This window comes from Sphaerodactylus townsendi, linkage group LG03, assembly GCF_021028975.2.
Source record: "Sphaerodactylus townsendi isolate TG3544 linkage group LG03, MPM_Stown_v2.3, whole genome shotgun sequence".
Lineage (NCBI taxonomy): Eukaryota > Metazoa > Chordata > Lepidosauria > Squamata > Sphaerodactylidae > Sphaerodactylus > Sphaerodactylus townsendi.
In genome coordinates, this window is record NC_059427.1 from 63582129 (window position 1) to 63602267 (window position 20139).

General features: G+C 43.5%; 1 protein-coding gene across 3 annotated transcripts in view; it reads right to left on the minus strand.

The window, feature by feature from the left end:
- PRKCD (protein kinase C delta) overlaps positions 1 to 17991 on the minus strand; it is an 88143-nt gene extending 70152 nt beyond the window's left edge. The window contains exon 1 of one of the 3 annotated variants that reach the window (XM_048491365.1): positions 17887 to 17991. The gene's annotated coding sequence lies outside the window, so the exon portion shown is untranslated. Of the gene's footprint in view, positions 1 to 17697; positions 17843 to 17886 lie in introns of those variants that run through there. The other 2 variants (XM_048491363.1, XM_048491364.1) reach the window with 2 other exon arrangements.
- Positions 17992 to 20139: the final 2148 nt, after the last annotated feature.

Here is a 20139-nt window from a genome sequence, read left to right on the forward strand (position 1 = left end):
ATTAGAGGCCTGAAGCAAACAGGCAGAGGTAGGCTCTAAAACCCTTTCTCCTTATTGGGAAATGTTCAGCATGAAAATAGCTTAGGGAAAAGGAACAAAAAGCCTTTCTTCCCCTAGGCACTGAAGTCCTTGGTTCTATATTTCATTTTTTAGAAGTTCTTTTAAATGGAATCGTAGGAATCCTATAGCTTGTAGTTTGAATCTTAAGCAACTTAAGCCCACGGGCAACTGGATGAAGATAATAATTTAAAAATGACTGAAAATGGATCTTTATCTTTATACTGCCACATTTATCACATACCCTTAATATAGGGTATGTGTCACATAACATTTGTCACATAAACAATAATATTCAAGGCTATTGGTTACACAGCTACTTTAACCTAATGCCCACAATTAACGAAACATATGGTGGGTGGGGGAATGTGAATGATGTACATGTAAGAATACTGGGCCATGTCCTTTGTCCCTATGTTTTTCTAAAGTTCCACTGACACACCAACAAAATTTGTGGGTGTTCAGTGGTATGCAACGCAAGGAGGAAGCAAGAACCAAGATTTTCCTGTTTCCTCCTTCAATTAAGCACCCATACATTTTGTTTCAGTGTCTCAGTGGACTCTTAGAAATAGCATAAAGAAGGGTGATTCAGTTCAAGTTCTCTCTTCCATGAACATGTTCCATTCTACTGAAAAAGATGCAAGGCATTTATTTGACCAGTTAATAAAAATATTTAACATCTATATTACACTAGCTGTTCAGACACTGTAATATCCATTTTAACATTAGCTTCCTAACAACAAACATCAACGTGAAATGTACCATTTCATTCCTCAAACTCATGATAAACAATTAACAAAAGCCTATGAGGCAGTATACAGTGCAGATCCCATAAATGCAGGATTTGAAAACAAAGCATCCACACAGAGGTTTTCTGTACACCTCTCCTCCAATCAGCTGACATTTCCCCTTGCTCATTTTAAAGCTTTTAGAGAGATTTAAAAATCAGTAATTGCTATTGCATGACAGAAATTACAAGGATTTTTTAAAAGATCCCTCAAAAATACTCTGCTGGCCTGGGGGGAAAAATTGCACCCAAAGGGAATGAATAGATGGAAAACTGTGATATGGGCAGGACCTCTGAAAATGTGTACCTTCCCTTCCAAACAGTGTGTTAGTGCATGAACAGCATTCTTTCCTAAAAGATGCAAAATTCCTGGCATTAATGCCAGAGATCTACCCTCAACTGAAAGTAATTGATAGACATGCCCTCTGTGGAGGACAGGTCTACCCAATGCTTCTTAATGGGAAGTAGACCAGTTATCTGAGTGGCTGCTATTCTAATATACAATATGTGTAGCTTCGAATACTGCTAATTTAAAACAAAAAAAAGAACAGATCACATGTGCGCATGATTGCCAGGATAAACAAACATTTATCTATCTTTTTAACCTAGAAATTCCCATTGGATGACACACAAGCCGAGTAAACTGCTGGGAAGGTACTTAAAATAGCTGCAGAAGCACAGAAGTTCCTGAACAAGGAAGAAAATGGCGGGCGCTACTATAAAAAAAAGAAGTCTTGCTGATAGTCATCTGATGCAAAAATGCTCTCTTATTGTAAGGATCTCAGTCGTTCTTGTTTCCCTTACAGCCTAACCTGACCTTGAAGGAGATTCTTTTGGCCGGGCGTCCGGCCAGGACCTGCACCAACCTTGTGAGAATGCTTATCTCGCTGTTGCATAGTAGAATTCCGTTCTCATGAGAACGGGGCAGGGGGGATGGGTTAGTCAGCATTATAACCTGTTGTTTGAGCGGGGATGCTCATTCCTGCCATGTCGTGTGTGTGTGCTTTCCAGGATGTCTGAATAAACGGACTTATAATCAAAAGCCTTTTTATTTCTGCTCTTTGGAATTCCTTACATTATGGCAGGAATCTAACTCATTTTTTCTCTTGACTGTGTTTGGATCTCTGGTGTTCTAACATGCAGAGATTGAGTACTCTTGACCATGTGGAAGGCACGATAGCCCCCATAGAGGGTTTCGAGCCTTCCCTTCCAGACTCCGAGGATCCGGGAGATGATCCGGTTTCGCTGGTGCCTCTCTCCCGACCTCGGTCCAGTTCGAGTCTGCCTCTCTTCCCTTGGGACGATCGACATGGTTCAGATCGTGTGGAGATGCATGAAGACTTTTGGGGCGCTATCTATGGATCGAGCGCCTGTTGATCGGTTCATTTCCACCCGGCAACGTGTGGATTACAAACCCCAGATGCAGCCAGTCCCTCAGGAGTTTGGATTATCTACCATTCATGCTGACATCCAAGAATCCATTGAAAGGTTCCTGGACAAATACTTCGAGGACATTCCCAGAGATCAGTAGTGGCATAGCACCGGAGCTCGTCCCAAAGTTACAGCGGAAGCAGGGACGATGACGAGGGTTGGATCGATGATCGGAAGAGGGTTCCACACCACCTCGGCAGCACCAAACCCGGGAGCGAACGAGCGAATGGGTGAAATCCTTGGAGCAGTTGGAGGCGTGGAGGAAAAACCATCAGAGGAGGAACTGGATCCCGATCCCGAATCGTTACCTATGCCCTCGAAAGAAAATTGGGACAGTGCGGTGGCCATCCTGCGGGACCCCCAACTTGCCTGGGAGCCCGAGCGCGAACTGTGGGAGGAGCAGCGCGAAAACCTGCACCCGCACCGTGAAAGTCTGCAACCGGACCGTGAAAAGCAACGCAAGGAAATCCAAATGGAGTTGGACCGTGAAAGAGAAGTGTTGCGTCAACAGTATCAACAGAATCTAACGATTCATGACAAAGTGCTGGATCAGTCCAAACTGGATTTACAGCGCCAGCGCGACAACATCAAAGCCATCCAAACCCAGAATGAACTGACTTTAGCCATTCAACGAGACGAAAGAGCTAAATTGGATCGAGAGAGGGCAGCTTTGCACGCGCACCAAGATGCCTTAACACGCAAGGAAAGGGAATTGGCTGAACGGGGAGCAAACTCTACGACGGCAACGTGAGACGTTGGTTAGAGCCCCAGTTGGTGCCTACACCTTCACCCCGCACCGGGCGGCCCTCCCTCCTGCTGGAGGCGCGGCGCTTCATGGCCAGGTTCCAGCTTTTCAACCTGGGGCACCTCCTCAACCCCCTGCTCCTCCAGCGCCCCTACCCTATCCAGTACAACAACCAGGGTACATGCGGCAGCAACCCCAACACGCACCTAGAAGCGATTGAAAGAGGGTTCTACAGACCCCCCATTCCAGCTCGCTTTTGATGGTACCGCGTCCAAACTTCCTTACTTTATTCTGCAACTCGATGCTCATATGCAAGAATTTCATGATCTATATCGTTCTGAACGCGAAAAAATACGGTGACATTGGGTCGGTGTTGGATGGGGTAGCCGCTGAGTGGTTTGTTCCTCATTATGAATTGCCGGGGGACGATACCCGCACGGTAGCGGGCTTCCTCCAAGCGTTAGCGATTCGATTCCAAGATCCCAATGCTGAAAACGATGCCATCCGTACAGTAAAAACCATCCAACAGGGCCGCCGCTCCTTTGCTGATTTTGCCCGTGACTTCCGGCGCAGCGACAGTGTAAACTTCCACCGGACTGGCCCGAGCGCATGAAATGCGAGTATTTTTTCGAAGCAATGGATATTAAACTTCGTGAAACAGTGATCCTTATTCGGATCCCGCAAACGCTTGCGGATTGGATCGAGCTCGGCTCGCAGGTTGCTGCCCGTCTTGCCTATGCCCGCGCTGGAGGTCGCATGCGCCGAAACCAGCCAACATGCCGGCGCCGGCCGCTAGAAAACCAAGCCCGGCCGTGGCGGCCGAGACCCACGTCGAACGCCGTACGCCCGTTTGGGATTGTGCCTCTATTCTGTGGAGGTCCTGGCCACCTGGCTGACAACTGCCCGAAGAAGCAGAAGCCTCCCCTCCCGGGGGCCCGCACTCCGTCTGCCAAGCCTCCACGCAAATCCAGCCTGCCAACTCAAGGCGATGCGTTCAAAGCTACTTTTGATGAGGATGTCGAAGAGGAAGAAACTGCGCTTAGTCTTTCAGCGGCACCCGTGGATCTTAATCCTTCTCCTGATCCGGTGAGTGAAGGCAGCGCGCCCATTACTATTTTGACTTCCTTAGCCAACCCCAGTAAACATATCGCGCATTTTGGCCTCTGCACTTGTGGACTCAGGTTGCTCCCACTGTCTTATGAAACCGCTAGTGGCGAGGAACTTCGGTTTAGACCGAAGTTCCCTTGGTGAAGCTCCATTCCTTTCACCCAAATGGACGGTAGCCCACTGGGTGGTGAGGGTCCGCCCGGTTCAAAACCCAACCGTACTTCTCCGTTGCAGCGATCATTGGGAAAAGATTAGTTTCATTCTTGCTCCAGTTGCAAAGCACTCCATTGTTTTAGGTATGCCATGGCTACTTTTACACGGAACCAACCTTCGCTTTGGAAGGAGCGAATCCTTCAATTCTCAGATCCCCCCTGCGGAGATCACATGGATGGGGAAGATCCATCGGTAGGGGAGGGGAAGCAACCATCGCTACAGCTTTCAATGCACTGTCGGCTCCCCTTGCTGTAGAAATCCCCAAGGGGTATCAAGACCTATCTAGAGTTTTCCAGGAACAGGAGTGCGATCAGCTTCCCCCCCATAGAGATACCGATTGCAAGATCCTGCTACAACCGGAGCCCAATTACCTAAGGGTAGGATCTATCGTATGAGTCCCACCGAGGAAAAGGAGCTCAGCCTTCTTAGATAAAAATTTAGCCCGCGGTTTCATAATGGGCGAGCCACAAAACACACCCATGCCGCCCTGTTTTATTTGTTAAGAAAAGGACGGTTCGTTAAAGACTTTGTACTGATTATCGTGGACTAAATGCTGTTTCCATCTCCAACAAATATCCTTTGCCCTTAATAAAGGACCTCTTGGATGCCCTAGGCAAAGGCCGGATTTTTTACCAAATTGGATTTGCGGGAAGCTTATTATCGTGTCCGCATCGCGGAGGGGTACGAACATTTAACAGCATTTAATACAAAATTCGGGCAATATGAATATTTAATAATGCCCTTGGCTGGATTAGCTGGGGCCCCAGGGGCTTTCATGGCCCTCATAAACGAAGTATTACATGATTTATTGTAAAAGGGAGTAGTAGTATATTTGGATGATGTTTTGATTTACTCACAGACCACTGGAAGAGCATGAGGGCTTTAGTCCGGAAGTTTTACAAGCGTTTACTTGATAACTCCCTCTTTGCCAAGTTGTCAAAATGCTGTTTTCACCAACCCTCCATAGACTACCTGGGCTATCGAATATCCTCTGGACGGTCTAGAAATGGACCCGGCTAAAGTGGCATGAGGGTTGACTGGCCTGCCCCCACCAATAGAAGGGAATTGCAATCTTTCTTAGGCTTTGCTAACTTCTATCGTGACTTCATTCCCCATTTTGCCAAACTTGCCTTACCGCTCACTGATCTTTTACGCACTAAAGGAAAGGGCCCAAGCGGCCAAGCCCGGGCCCCTCCCCTGGTCGCAGGAATGCCAATTAAGCGTTCCAGCAGCTGAAAACAGCTTTCACAACTGAGCCAATTCTGACACATCCCGACCCTGAGCTTCGCTTTCATCGTTCCGCGTGGATGCTTCGGACAAGGCTGGGCGCTGCCCTCTTGCAGAAAAATAAAGACAATAAATTGGTACCGTGTGCTTATTTATCCAAAAAATTTTCTGGTTCGAACTAAACTGGACTGTCGGAGATAAGGAAACGCTGCCATCAAACTTGCGTTGAGCACTTGGCGCCATTGGTTAGAAGGAGCCAAGCACCCCTTTCAAGTCTGGTGGGATCATAAAAAATTTGGCTGCGCTTTCCACACCCCTCAAATGTCCGCTAAACAATTACGTTGGGCTGATTTTTTTCTCTCGCTTTTCCTTTACGGTCCATTTTCCCGGTAAAAGCAATAAGCTGGCTGATGCATTGTCCCGCCTCCCCGAGGGGAGACGCATCCCTACGGGATATTCCACGCACCATTCTCTCTCCCTCCCAGCTAGGATTGGCTGTCACCCGCTCACAATCCTCTACGTCACCCCCCCTACGCCCATCCCAGCCATCGTCTCCCCCTTCCTTCAAGAACTCAAGGAGGCGGGATTTCACGCTTGAAGCTGCCAACAGAGGGAAAAAAGATGCACAGCTACGCTTGGAGGATGGTGTCTGGAAAAGGGGGGGTGTTGGTCGTTCCTCCTCCCCTCCGAAAGCAGGTTCTTCAAGCATGCCATGATGCTGCGTCAGGCTGGAGCGCCGGGTTTGTGAAAACCCTTCATCTAGCCCGCCGCCAGTTTTGGTGGCGCTCTATGCTAAGGACGTTGAGTCTTACATTAAAGGGTGTTCCATATGTGCGGAGGCCAAGTCAATACCGGGAAAGCCTCATGGGTTACTGAAACCTATCCCGTTGCCTCCCGACCCTGGCAGGTTATTTCAATGGATTTTATCACTGACTTGCCGAACAGTCAGGGAACACTGTGTTGTGGGTGAGGTGGTGGATCTCTTCTCCAAACAGGTGCATTTCATTCCTTGCACCACCATACCTTCAGCTCCCAAACTAGCCCGGTTGTTCATTCAACACATCTACCGCCTGCATTCCTCTCCTGAGAAGGTGGTATCGGATCGTGGCCCTCAATTCATTTCTCGATTTTGGAAGGCTTTCCTGGAGTTGTTGGGAACCACACCAGCAATTGCCGCCCTACCACGATAAAAGTAACGGGCCAAGTGAGCGGACGAACAGAACACTAGAGCAATATTTACGTTGTTATACAAACTACCATCAGGACAACTGGTGTGAATTGCTTCCCTTCGCAGAGTATGCTTACAATAATGCAATTCATAGCAGTACGCAGAAAACCCCATTTGAAGTAGTCTCTGGCCGATCCTTCCCGCCGTTGCCCCAGCTGCCGGCGGAGGTATTGCAGCCACCAGAATTCAATCAATGGATTTTGTCACTAGCTGAAGGCTGGAAGTCAGTTCAGTCTACCTTAAAACAGGCTCAAGAAGCCCAAAAGTTTCAGGCAGATAAACACCGCTCAGAATTCCCCTTACGTGTTGGAGCTTGGGTTTATTTGTCCACTAAAACCAGCCAGACGTGCATAAATACTCAAAACTTGGCAAGAAATTTGTGGGTCCCTTTCAGATTACAAAAGTGATCAATGATGTTACTGCTCGCTTAGATCTGCCTAATTCACTAAGTAACATTCATCCCGTCTTCCATTCCAGCTTGCTCAAGGAGGCTCCCGCTTCAGATGCCTGGCACGACCCTCCGGAGACACCCCCGCCAGTTATAATTGATGGACATAAGCATTATGAAATAGACGCTATCCTGGACTCTCGCTTCTTTCGCAAACGTCTACAATATCTGGTGTCATGGGTTGGCTATTCTTCTGGCCATAATCAATGGGTGTATAAGGAGAATATCGATGCCCCCTCTTTAATTGCTGCATTTCACCAAGCTTTTCCGGACAAACCGGGTGAGGGGGAAAAAAGGGGAGATTTCTTTTAGGGGAGGCAGAGTGTAAGGATCTCAGTCGTTCTTGTTTCCCTTACAGCCTAACCTGACCTTGAAGGAGATTCTTTTGGCCGGGCGTCCGGCCAGGACCTGCACCAACCTTGTGAGAATGCTTATCTCGCTGTTGCATAGTAGAATTCCGTTCTCATGAGAACGGGGCAGGGGGGATGGGTTAGTCAGCATTATAACCTGTTGTTTGAGCGGGGATGCTCATTCCTGCCATGTTGTGTGTGTGTGCTTTCCAGGATGTCTGAATAAACGGACTTATAATCAAAAGCCTTTTTATTTCTGCTCTTTGGAATTCCTTACACTTATCAAATTTCAATGTTTCACAGTGAGCAGAATAATGGTTTTGACAATTGTGGTGCTTACAAAAGATTCAATATTTTAGAGGATCAGAAGGGCAGAGGAAGAACTAGGTAGGCACTAGGATCACAGAAGAGTATTCCACTTCAAAAAAGGTCCAGGAAGAAGTGGCAGATTAATTCAGAAATCTCCTGAGATCTTTTGATGAGACAAGGTATAGCTGTGTTTGAGATGAAAGATGGTAAGTGTTCAGAATCACTTACAATGCAAAGTTACTCCAGCTTACATTCATTAGACTTCATAGTTAGTGAGGTTTTTACCTAAGCAGGAATTTGATCCAATTTTCTGTAGTTCCAGATATGACAGTCAGTATAGTGGATAATTTAATCTCTATTTTAAATTTCATTCATAAGACATGCTTTTCGGGCTCAGTTATGTTTTTGCAGAAGCAAAATACATCAGATTTACTGATGGATCTCTAAAGGAACTATGACTGACACCTGGCCCCCAGAATGCAACATCTATCCAGATTTATTCAAGATTTTATCATTTCTGAATAACTGATAATTGAATAAGTTAGGCAGTTATTACCTAAGCGTTATTTTTATTTTATGGAAATCAAGCCCAAGACAAATAATCAAGGTAAGTAGGTAGACGGTAATTTTTAATTTGCAGAGGCAGCTAGTTAACATTGCATCAAAATGTAGCATATATTTAGATATAATAAAAGGCATCATAGTAACTAGCAATTAAAAAGGACTCCCTGGGAGAAGTGGCACAGGAAATCAACCCACCCTTCTCTCTGGCATTCCCAGTGTCAAATATTTCATTACAAGGTCCTAACAAGATTAATTATTATACTACATCAGCTCTTAAATGCAAAACTATTTCAAAACATTCCCCAAATGTTAGCATTTAATTCCAGTGCCTTCTTCAGTACCCTCAAGCAGGTATTTTCAAAAAACAAACTAGGTCATATTAAAATACATTGGTAGCAATGAAGAACAACATACAGTTATGTACTGCACAGTCCATCACCACTTTCTAGAAACCTTAAATGTTTTTTAAACACTGTTTTCATGATAAAAGGTTCTTGCCTCTAGTGGCAAACCACATCACTTCAGGTGAGGATATGGCATAGGGTCTCCACAGAAGATCTTAAGCAATGGGGTAGCTTATGCAAGAGAAAGTAAGACTCAGGCACAAAGTGAAGTAGGCAAAATTACCTCAGGCACTGATCTGAGGTCACAACCTTGAGTAGTAAATTAGAGTGTTAGAGACAGAAGATTTGTCACAGCTTGAGTGCTAGCTTTGGTCACTCCTCCAGCCCAGTCATATGCAAAAGTACTAAATGAGTTGCCTAAGCATAAGATCAGGCCCGCTAAGAGAATGTTCTTACATAAAAGAAAATGTAATCTGCCTTGATCAGAATAACTGCATTATAGTTTTAGGGTCAACAACAAACAGTCAATACTGAAATTTTATTTCAACAATATATGGACCGCCAGTATGGGATACAAACATGGATGCTTTACAGAGACCAGATCAGTACTGTGGAGTTTTGCCTTAGAAACCAGAATATCTTGGGGTCAGCCTAGAAGGTTTGGAGAAGGCTTTACAACTCACTTAAATGCACTTTACCTTTTCATTCATCATTCATCATCATTTCATTTCATTCATCTGCATTTTCCCGTCTGTGTTATACGTATATCAGCATTTTTTTTACTACAGTTAGCACAAACAAATGTGCAAACTCACTTCTAACAAGGCTGCAAAAGTGACCCTGTCTATGGTTCTCCAAAATGCTGGTGTGGATGTAACTCTGATCATGGCAAATTACTGTTAATGCTAATGGTTAGCTGTAAAAATAAGGATGGGCCTATTGCTGCTATACCAAAACACTGGGGTCAGTGGACAATAGTTGATGGGCCAACTGTATAGGGCACCTAGCCCATAGATGTCTGTTAGTAATTTGTAGCTTACAAAGGAAGAGGGAATGACCCAACCTTTCTAAAACTTTCCTCAATAATTGTATTCGTTATCAACGAGAGAAGACTGCTGGCTACCTACAAGATTTCCATTGATGTGACCATACAACGGTTTCTCTTACTCTTTAAGGAAACATGAGAAAACATTTTGCTACATAAATTTTTAATGTAAGGTTTATTGTTGTTTTTTAAACATGTGGCATACAATGCTTACTATCAAATATTTCTCTCCCACAAACTTCTTTCTATCCTAGTCCTAGAACAGAAGGGAGAGAAAAGAAAAAATGAACAACAAAAACAAAAAAACTAGAAAGAAAGTGGGGGGGGGAATGGGGAGAATCTTATTCAAACAGAAACCTTTATATCAAGTTTCATGGAGCTCTGAAACAATTTTCTGCCATCAATTCAATCTCAGTTTAAATCAGAGGGAGAGGAAAACATGAGCACCACGACTACTCATTCAAATGTCTTCCACAAAATATAGAGCCACGGGATGATTCAATGAGTCAAGGTCCCATCTTTGTAACTGTGTTAAGAGAGGCACTCGTTCCTCTGTGCATCAATCAAATTTTCCTTTTATTGTCAATGGGTATCTATGAGTTACCTCATAGGTCTGATTTGCTCTTTTGATGTTAAAGCTCTTAAAGCTAATATACTCTTTTCTACCAAAAGATCTGAGCAGAATTGTAACTTCATCCACCTACTCACTATGACCCAAGCGGAGCATTCTGAAACAAAGACAGTCCAGCATGTGGCAGATGAAATTACAATTCTACTTAGATATTTTGGTGGAAAATTAATCACATCTTTAATCACAGCATGAAAACAAGCTAAACAAGCCTGAGAAAGTGCCCTTGCATAAACTATTCCAAAATACTGAGCTTTGTGGTAAACAAATTGCCCTGTAATTCAAACTCAACAGAACTAAAATACCATAAACCAAATTTCTATAAATGCTAACCTGCCCTCAGATTCTATTTGAGAAAACTAGTGTTACTTTTATAGTGGCTGGTCAGTAACAACTACATTGAAAGGAGTATATGAGGGCATGTTGACACTCATGTTATTGCTTTACATGATTATCATGTTTGTAACTCAATATATGTATCCTCATCTAACACTCCAAAGAAGTCAGATTCTCAGCACTGTTGTTCATGTTAAGCATTTCTCTAACAGCTGTGAAAAAAGGAACATATACATTTCATTCCTTGAACTAAACACAAAGCTCCTTTCTCCCCACTCAGATGGGATCAAATGGGGGATTCATCTTTATCTTTCCAAGCTTTCATGACATAGTGTACTTGGTATTACATTAGAAAAAATTAATCAATGAAACACAGTCCCAGACTGAACAAAGTTTCAGTTCTGCATGGATTATGAAATGGATCCTTCAAGAGTTTCAGGCCTGAAAAAAAGTTCTGCTTCTAAGTGGTCTAGGCTAGGGATAGGCTGGCATGCCTAGCTCAGTGGTCCCTGCTGCACAAGTAGCCACCTCTGAAGTTCATACCTGGCCAGTAGCACCAGCTATGGGTGTCAGTTTACCTCTTGCCTCCAATAAGCCACCGCAGAATGGCAGCACCATTGGAGGAGGTAAGCACTGACCTTGGTGTCTGCTGAACAGTCAAAGATAAGCAGCCCTTGCAGAACTGGTAGACTAGATGATGATTGGCCCAGTTTGCTCCTGTTCAAGAGTGCCCCTCCAGGGCAACAGCCTACTGGGAAATTTCCTGCTATGTCCTTGGTCTTAGCAATTGGTAGTTTTTCAGCTATGTATTTTTCTGTGCACAATTTGTGTCCTGATCAATTGCAGGAACAGCAATGTAATATACTTCATTCCAAAATGCAAAGTCATCAAGTCTGCTCCTTCATACAACTTCTGCTCTTTTTACAACTGCTGTTTTTATTATATTTATGGAAGTCTGATTATGATGATTTTATACACGGTTTTTATGTTGTACACCGCCCGGAGCCCTCCGGGGATGGGGCAGTATATTAAATTAAATAAATAATAATAACAACAACTTCATAGATTTCCATAAATATGTATCCAGATTTACAAATCATTTGGATATTTACCCACTCGCACATCAAAAGGGTCTGAATGACATGCTCAAAAGATAGAGGAACAGTGGGAAGATTTAATTTGTGTTACAACAGCATCTTAATAGAAGATACCACAGGCAAATCTTCTAATCCATCAAACCCCACACAATCCTTGACAGATGCCTTACTAACTTCCTCTTTAAAAAAAACTTTCAACAATAAACATTAAAAAACACCCTCTGAAGAGCCTGTGCTAGACTCTGAACTTTTAAAAAATAATTTAGTATTTCAACTCTGCATCTAGAACTTGTTCAAGCTTTGAGACTAGGTAGAATATTTAAACATTTTTCCTCTATCGTTTTTGTTAATAACAACCCTCCAAGGCAGCTGCTATAGTGGTGTTGCCAGTGTGCCACAGTGAACTAGGATCCAGGAAACCCAGGTTCATTCAGCCTCAAAACTCGAAACAGGGTGGCCCTGAAGAAAAGTATTTTCTCAGCCTGACTTACCTCACAAGTTATTGTAGAGGCACAAATAGGATTGACTTTTGAGTCAGAATTCTAGTTTCTAAAGGAAACACAAGCTCCAATTTGTTTCAGGCAGGAAACTAGTTTGTTTCAATGTGCTCTGTGAAAAGTGGTGGGGGGCACACAAGCAAGGGGGAACATAGACATATGGTGAACAATTCCTCCTCATCCACACTGCAGAAAGCCAGAGTTTAATAGTAGCTTGGCATGGCATTCAAAAAAAGCCCCAGTATTGTGGCAAAAGCAGCAGAAAATATTAGGTTTTAAAAAGTAGCACAGGTAGGATTTGAAAAAGACAGGCTAGAAATTCAAAAAATAAGCAAGCAGATTGTGCACGGACACTGCCACCCCCCCTCCAATAATTATTTGAAAATCTTTTATGAATCAAATGGTTACTTTAAAAAATAATGAATTTGAATGTTTAAATATCAATAACAGATCTTTAAGAATTAGATGGTGTCAGAAATTTGGTATTTGTTACATAAAGGTTGCCCCAAGTAACATGTTCAAGCTTATATCATTAGAAATGTTCATTTAAAACGAATCAAGCTTTGTTTATACACCAATTTTATTTTATGCAACAGGACTTCACTCATGAAAAACCTTGCTTATATATTAATAGATTTTTACGTATTGTTCGTAGATGCAATTCCATGTTTATCTAAAGTGCCGTTATTAATACCAACAGCTTCTTCAATGCAACTCAATGCATGAACTGTAGACTGTTTAAGTATCATAAGCATCACACGCTAATATTTTAGGTCAGCGGTTCTCAACTTGTGGGTCGCGACCCCTTTGGGGTCGAATGACCCTTTCACAGGGGTTGCTTATGACTCTCTGCATCAGTACTCTCCATCTGTAAAATGGATAAATGTTAGGGTTGGGGGTCACCACAACATGAGGAGCTGTATTAAAGGGTCACTGCATTAGGAAGGTTGAGAACCATTGTTTTAGGTGAACAATTTAATGGAATTATACACTTTCAGCATAGTGTTTCAGACTTAACATACATTTTATACGTTTGCAACATACATCATCCGTCCTCAAACCTACAAACTGAAATATTGACTTTAAAAAAAAAATGACAGCTAAGTATCAAACTTTGAAAATAAAAATACTTTTACGACGAGCATGGAAACAGATTTTTTCCAAGTTTTTGTGCCTTATTTACAAGATGTTGCAAACATACTCACTGTTCCATCCAAAATCCTCAAGTTTACCATCACCATTTTACATAGCTGACAGTTATCATTTTGGCATGTTGATAAGGTACATTTGTAAGAAATGAACAGGAAGTGCTATACACACATATAAAAGAACACCAGTTCTTGAATAGATAAGAGATATCCCACAGCCCACTGCTTTTCAGGGAGATTATACTGTGTTTTATCAAGTGTGAACTTTGATATGGAAACCAATAGCATAACTTTGATACCTCTTTAGAAAATGCTATATGGATGTAAACTATGTAAACTACAATTGTACTATGTGGGTGTAAACTACAACTAACTTTTTGTTGTTATTCATGTAGTTTACACCCACATATTTTCCCAACCAGGACCCAAAGAGGCTTGCACTGTTCTCCTCTCTTCTATTTTATCCTCACAACAACCCTGTGAAGCAGGCTAGGTTGAAAACATATGAATGGTTCAAAGTCACCACCAAGCTTCCACGGATATCAGGTGATTTGAACTTGGGCCTCTCATAGTCTAATGTGCACTGGCTATCTTTTAGGCTACCTGCTCTGTAACAATTGGCAACTTACTAGAAGATTGCATAATTTACATAAAAGGGTGCTGACCAGTTAAAGAAACTGTAAGCATCTGAGCTTAGTCTAATGTGCATAAATGTGCTTGTAAGACATTATTTCTCAATAAAAACCATATTCTATTCTCAAGTAATATGCACACTGCTACAAGAAACACAAACTTTAAAGTGGCCTTCCCTCCTGTGTGAGAAATAAATGTCTAGTCTAAAGTAGCACCTGCCATTCTTGTACGTACCTGTATTTTTAAAAATTAAGTTATTTTTACAGAACTGCTGTGAAGCTAGTTATGGTTACTTTTCAAGTGATTTTAATCAATTAACTAATTAATTGGTGAGACAAAACACAGCAGCCTATGCACTCAAGAAAAAGATTATCACTGGGCATACTGGCGTCCTTACCAGGAAAAAAATAAACTTACACTGCAATCTTTTTTAGAGTTACTCATGTGTGACTCCTTTATTTCAAAGGACACAGGCTGGAATAAGTCCACATATGACTGCACCTCAGTCATGTCCATCACAGTGACTGCTGGAATTTCTGGATTAGAACGTCTCTCTTTGCTCACCCAAACAGATCCCATCTCTCTTACACACATCTCATTCTATCTCCTCCATGTCTCTGCTCATCTGAGTCTTCCATAACAAATGGCACAAACATACTGGTAGATTATAGAATTTCTTCTTACTTTGTCAGTCTCTGATATAGACATACTGAAAACTAGCACATTTTATTTATTTACTTCATTTATATTCTGCCATTTGCCCCAACAGAGACCCAAACTGGCTTATGTGACATGGTGTTCCTCTCCTCCATTTTATTTTTTCAACAACCTTGCAAGGTAGATTAGGCTCTGAGAGAGTGACTGGTTCAGGGTCACCCATTAAACTTCCATGACAGAGATGGGATTTGAGTTTGAATCTCCCAATCCTAGACCAAAACTCTAACCACTACACCACACTGGCTTAGTTTTCATAGGACATATTTATTTGGATTTTTTCACCATGCTTCCCTGGGAGGCTCAAGGCGATTTCCAACCTCATAAAACAATACAAAATCATAATAAACCCTTTAAAACACATCCTATGACAGGGCTTACTCCAAAACAAGCATATCCAAGAGTCTAGCCAAAAGCCTCATTTAGACATTCCCTTACTGGCTTGCTGATAACAACACAGCATGATCTCAGTCATATCGGTGGAAATCATGGAAGCAGCTATAGAGCAGCAGACTCCTTCTAAAAAGAGGAGTTAAGGTACTATCTATCAAAGACATAATGAGAGGTCATGAACTTGAAGATTTTTCTTAACACCTGTGTGCTTTCTGTGCAGTAAATTTGTAGCATTTGCTATTAATAGACTTCACAGCCACTATGTATCCCCTAATCCAAATCCCTCCAGTGGCATTTAGTTAAAAAAATGTGATGACATCTCAGTTAGTATTTCCCATCCCTTGCAAGAGTCATCAATGCCCTTAACTAGAGAGGATTTTTTTCAATAATTTAATAACAATTTCAAGGCAAATATGTCTGGGTGCAAAGAAATGCATCCCATTATAGATTATACAAGCCAATTTGTATATCGACATCTTGCTGTTCAAATGTTTAATTCTCAGATAAACATGATTCAACCTGGATGATGGTGAAGGGAGGTGGGTTTAATGTTGGAGTCTCCTCTCCCCATTCATCATGGTCCTAATGTGAATTGGTCTGCACTCCTTAATAGATCCAAGCACAGAACTCCCTGCATACATCTGTGGGTAGGACAGAAAAACTCAGTGATCAGCTCTCTAATCAGAAATGTGTTCTTATCAATTAAGCCACATCAATCAGGCGCCACAGACACCCTTTGGTCCTTGCTTATTGCTGCAGATAAACCAAAGCAGTATAATGGCAATATATGAAATTCACTTCTGGAAAATGAAACTTGGCAGCCACTGATGTGTGTGTATGTATGCAACAGCAGCAAAAATGTCCCCAGCAATGCTGGTATAGTACCATGATAATTGCAAGATTCAGATAATAGAACAGGAAGAGGTCAAACAGAAACCCAGCTCTTTGCCTAAAGGCAGTACTATCTTCCTAGTGATCAACAAAGACCGTACAGATCATGAGTGTCCCAAGTACAGAACTGGGTGTACAACCTGCCTGGCACAAACACAGCAACCCAACCCAACAATCCACTTAATGGGAAAGTAAACAACCTCTCCTGGTAAAACAACAGAACAAGGAGAAAGCCCGTGGCCACTAACCAAACTAGCCTACAGGAAACAACCCTTCTTAATTACAGACCACTCAAAATGCTATCTTCTGTTATTTCAGTCTATGATATCCTGAGACACAGAAACTGGGATGGGAGTTACCATTAACACAATATCACCGGAGTAAGGCATCCAAAGAGAGACCAAAAGAAATTATTAAAATGAATGTAACTCTTGTTTTCAATCTTGAGAATATTGTGTTGATGCAGTTGTCCATCACCCCATTCTAAATAATAAATATGTGACAAGCATAAAGCTTGGATAAGCAGCAATTGAATATTTCCTCCTAATGGCAAGGCCATTGGGGATATTGCCTTTGCATTTTAATACCTGCAAATTCAAATATGCTGCCATTATGTTTGTTTTTGTACTGCTGACCTGCACAAATTTTTAAGTTATCCCAATTTCCCGCACAGATTTAGGAGGCTACAAACGCCAGATTCGGATTTTATTTCACTCAACAAGCGAGAGGACTAGCTTTTAGAAAGTAGTTTCTGGGGGAAGCCTCCCTGAAGTTTTTCTTTTCACTCTTTACAATATTAGGTCACTCATAAGAGAAGCTTGTACGAGAAACCGGAAACGTAAACAAGACTCAGCGTTATTCAAGCGCGCAGCGTAAAACTGCAAAGCAAACAAACTACCGCCAACATATCACTCCCTCTTTGAAGGCAATTCGATTTGCATGAATTTGGCAGAGTGCTTGAAGGAAAGATGGAGGCTCGTAAACGAGGAAGTCCCAAAGGAGCCAATCGTCGGGCAGATGTTAGCTTCAGCAACCCGGGTTGAGATCACGCTTGGGAAACTCCGAAGAAGGGCGCTACCTGCTTAACTCTCCGTCCGCCCTGCCTCGTTCCGGACTCGCCAACATTGCAAAGGAGAAGCAGGAAGGAGAGAAAGAGCAACGCTAGTTTCGCAAAGTGCGTGTCGCCCGGCCAAAAACCAGAGGAGGCATTGCAGCGAGTCCTTCCGCCACAGCAGCGACGTCGCGGCCAAGGGGTTTCGGGCACCCGAACGAAGAGATGCTCCGCCAGTGGCGTGGCGGAGGGGGGGAAGGGAGAGGAACCACCCGCGAGCCTCTCAAAACCACCCCAGAAGGCTACACCGGCGCCTCTTCCTCATTCACCAAGGGGCTAGGGGAGGCAGGAACTACCACGCCCAACAGCGCCTTACTCTCCCCACCTCTTCTCTTCCTCCAACCGTGCCGTCGGAAAAAGAAGCCCTCTGCACGTAGCCCTAGGAGCCACTCACCCACTTGAGCGCAGGGTCCTCCTGCGCAAGTCGCGCCAAACTTGCCCGACGCTCCGAGACCGAAAGCGCTGCCCAGCAAAGTGAGCGCCCGTCGGATTTCAGCTGCCTCCGCCTCGGAACAGCCCGCCTTTCACACGCCGGCCCCTCCCCGCCCCTCCTCCAGTCTCAGCCCGGGCCGGGCGCGCTCACCTGCTGCCACCGCCGCTGGGTAATGGCAGGGGACGAGCGCAGGCTTGAGCCCCGTCGGTCTGCGGTCCAGATGGGTGGACATAGCGTGATTGGCAGCCTCGTCCATGCCTCAGCTGTAGGATCCAAGGAACAATCCCTTTTGGCTTGACTTCGCTCCCCCTTTCCCCTTTCCCCTCTTCACTCTCCTGCTCCTTTGCTCTCAGCGACGGACTCTCCAAGGCTCAGAGCCCAAAAGGAGTTAGTTTGCTCGAGGCCCCCCCCCCCCCCCCCCGCCCCGGCTCTGGCCACCTCTTGCGAGGTTGCGGACGTTAGAAAAGCCATTTTCTCCCCCTTCTCCTTCCCTGCAGGCCCTGGACAGCCAATTATCTCGAGAGGCTGCTGCGGTGTGTGCCCCTTTGCACAGGCAACTTAAGGGCGGGCATCGCCGCTGTCGGGTCGGCCTCTTGGGGGACCTCGCTTTGAATTGGGTCAGTGTTTAAATGAGGTTATAAAAGTGTTTCCCTCGTTTGACGCTTGGCAGGAAGCGTTGGCCCGTGGGAAAGATTATCTCAACTTTCTTAACTGCTTCTCCAGAACTTTCATTAACATTTCATCTTTAGATTTTTTTTTTTTTTTAGATTGCCTATTGGCCTGTCATTAAGTAAAACCAGAAAGCAATCTTCTGGCACCTGAAGACTGACTGCAGCCAGGGCTTCTCATCTCATTAGGTGTGTGAAGAATATTCTGACTGAAAACAAGCCTTTCCTTGAGTGTTTCCTGATTAGTTATAGGTCTTTGAAGTTTAATAACATGTTTCCTTTTATGTAGAGAATACGCAACAGTCTCATCTCAAACTGCCCTTGCCCATCCTTTATTTTTACCTGCCCCACCCAACTTGCCCTATCTCTAATCTGGCTTTTAGACATGTTATATTGCCAGGTGGGGCTCAGCATGTGAATCAAAAATCCATACCATGGGGCTAGAAATAAATTTCTTCAAAGCAGGGGATATCTCAGGGATATGAAAAGTCCAATCTATTAAAAAATGGAGGGATAAAAACTGCCCCAAATGTTATGAGTAATGCCTGCGCATCACCAAAGACAAAACAACCGCCTCCCCCCCCCACCACCACCTACTTAGAGTTTGGGCAGCATTACCAATGTGCCCCATGAAAACATGGTGGCACAGGTTATTTAGGCAGATGGAAAGGGAAAGTTACAGCTGACTTTAGCATGCTTTCCCTGCCCTCTTCCCACTCCCTTATCCTACCAGGCTAGACTGGAGTAGTGGAATTCAAAATATTTAGTTATTAAAACATTTATATCCCATGATTTCTCAAACCTCATAATCAAAATAACAATAAATCCTCAAATGCCCCCCATATAACAAAGCCTTGATGACATATTGAAGTTAATACTCAGATTTTTCCAGATGTGTGAGATCAACTTCTCTTTGAACTGGAGTTGTAAGTTTCTTTGGGGCAAAAGCCTTATTTTATGAAATAAAAGATCCAACTAGATATGGGAGGACTCTGCATATCCACATCTATTTAGAGGAACAGGTGAGTAACTACTTTTAAACAGAGACTGAATTAACAACCTCTTCCCCTTCACACACTTACTGCATTCTGTTACTTTCAGTATTTTTTCCATATATCCCAGCACATTAGAGGTATAGGAGCAGGACTTGGGCAAAAAGTAATGAAGCGATTTTTTTTGCTGTCGAGTTACACCTGACTTGTGGCAACTTCTAGTAGAGTTTTCAAGGTAAAAGACATTGGGGAATTTTTTTTGCTGTTGCCTGCCTCCATGTCATGACCCTGGTATTCTTTGTATGTCTCCCATCCAAATATTAGCCAGTGTCACGGCTGAAAGTGTTTGGCCCAAGGTGACCTAACAAGCTTCTATGGCACAGGTGGGGTTTTGAATCTGATTTGACACATTAACCACCAGACTACAGTGGCTCTCTATTTAAGATACAGGCGGAAACAGATTTACCAGCCCTTAAAAACATAAGAGGAATCCTGTGGGATCCAGTGCTGCATTCTGTCTCACGTCATGTCCAACCAACTTCATTGGAAGGCTAGCAAATAGCATATCCAAGGTCTCTGCATGACTGGCTGTTGTGGGTTTTCCAAGCTGTGTGACTGGCTGCAGTCTGGTAGTTGTTGCTCCTAACATTTTGCTCACCTCTATGGCTGACGTGATGTTTTTCTGCATGATGTTTTCTTTTAGTACTGGTATACAGAGGTTTTCTGTCTCTGGATGTTGAAAG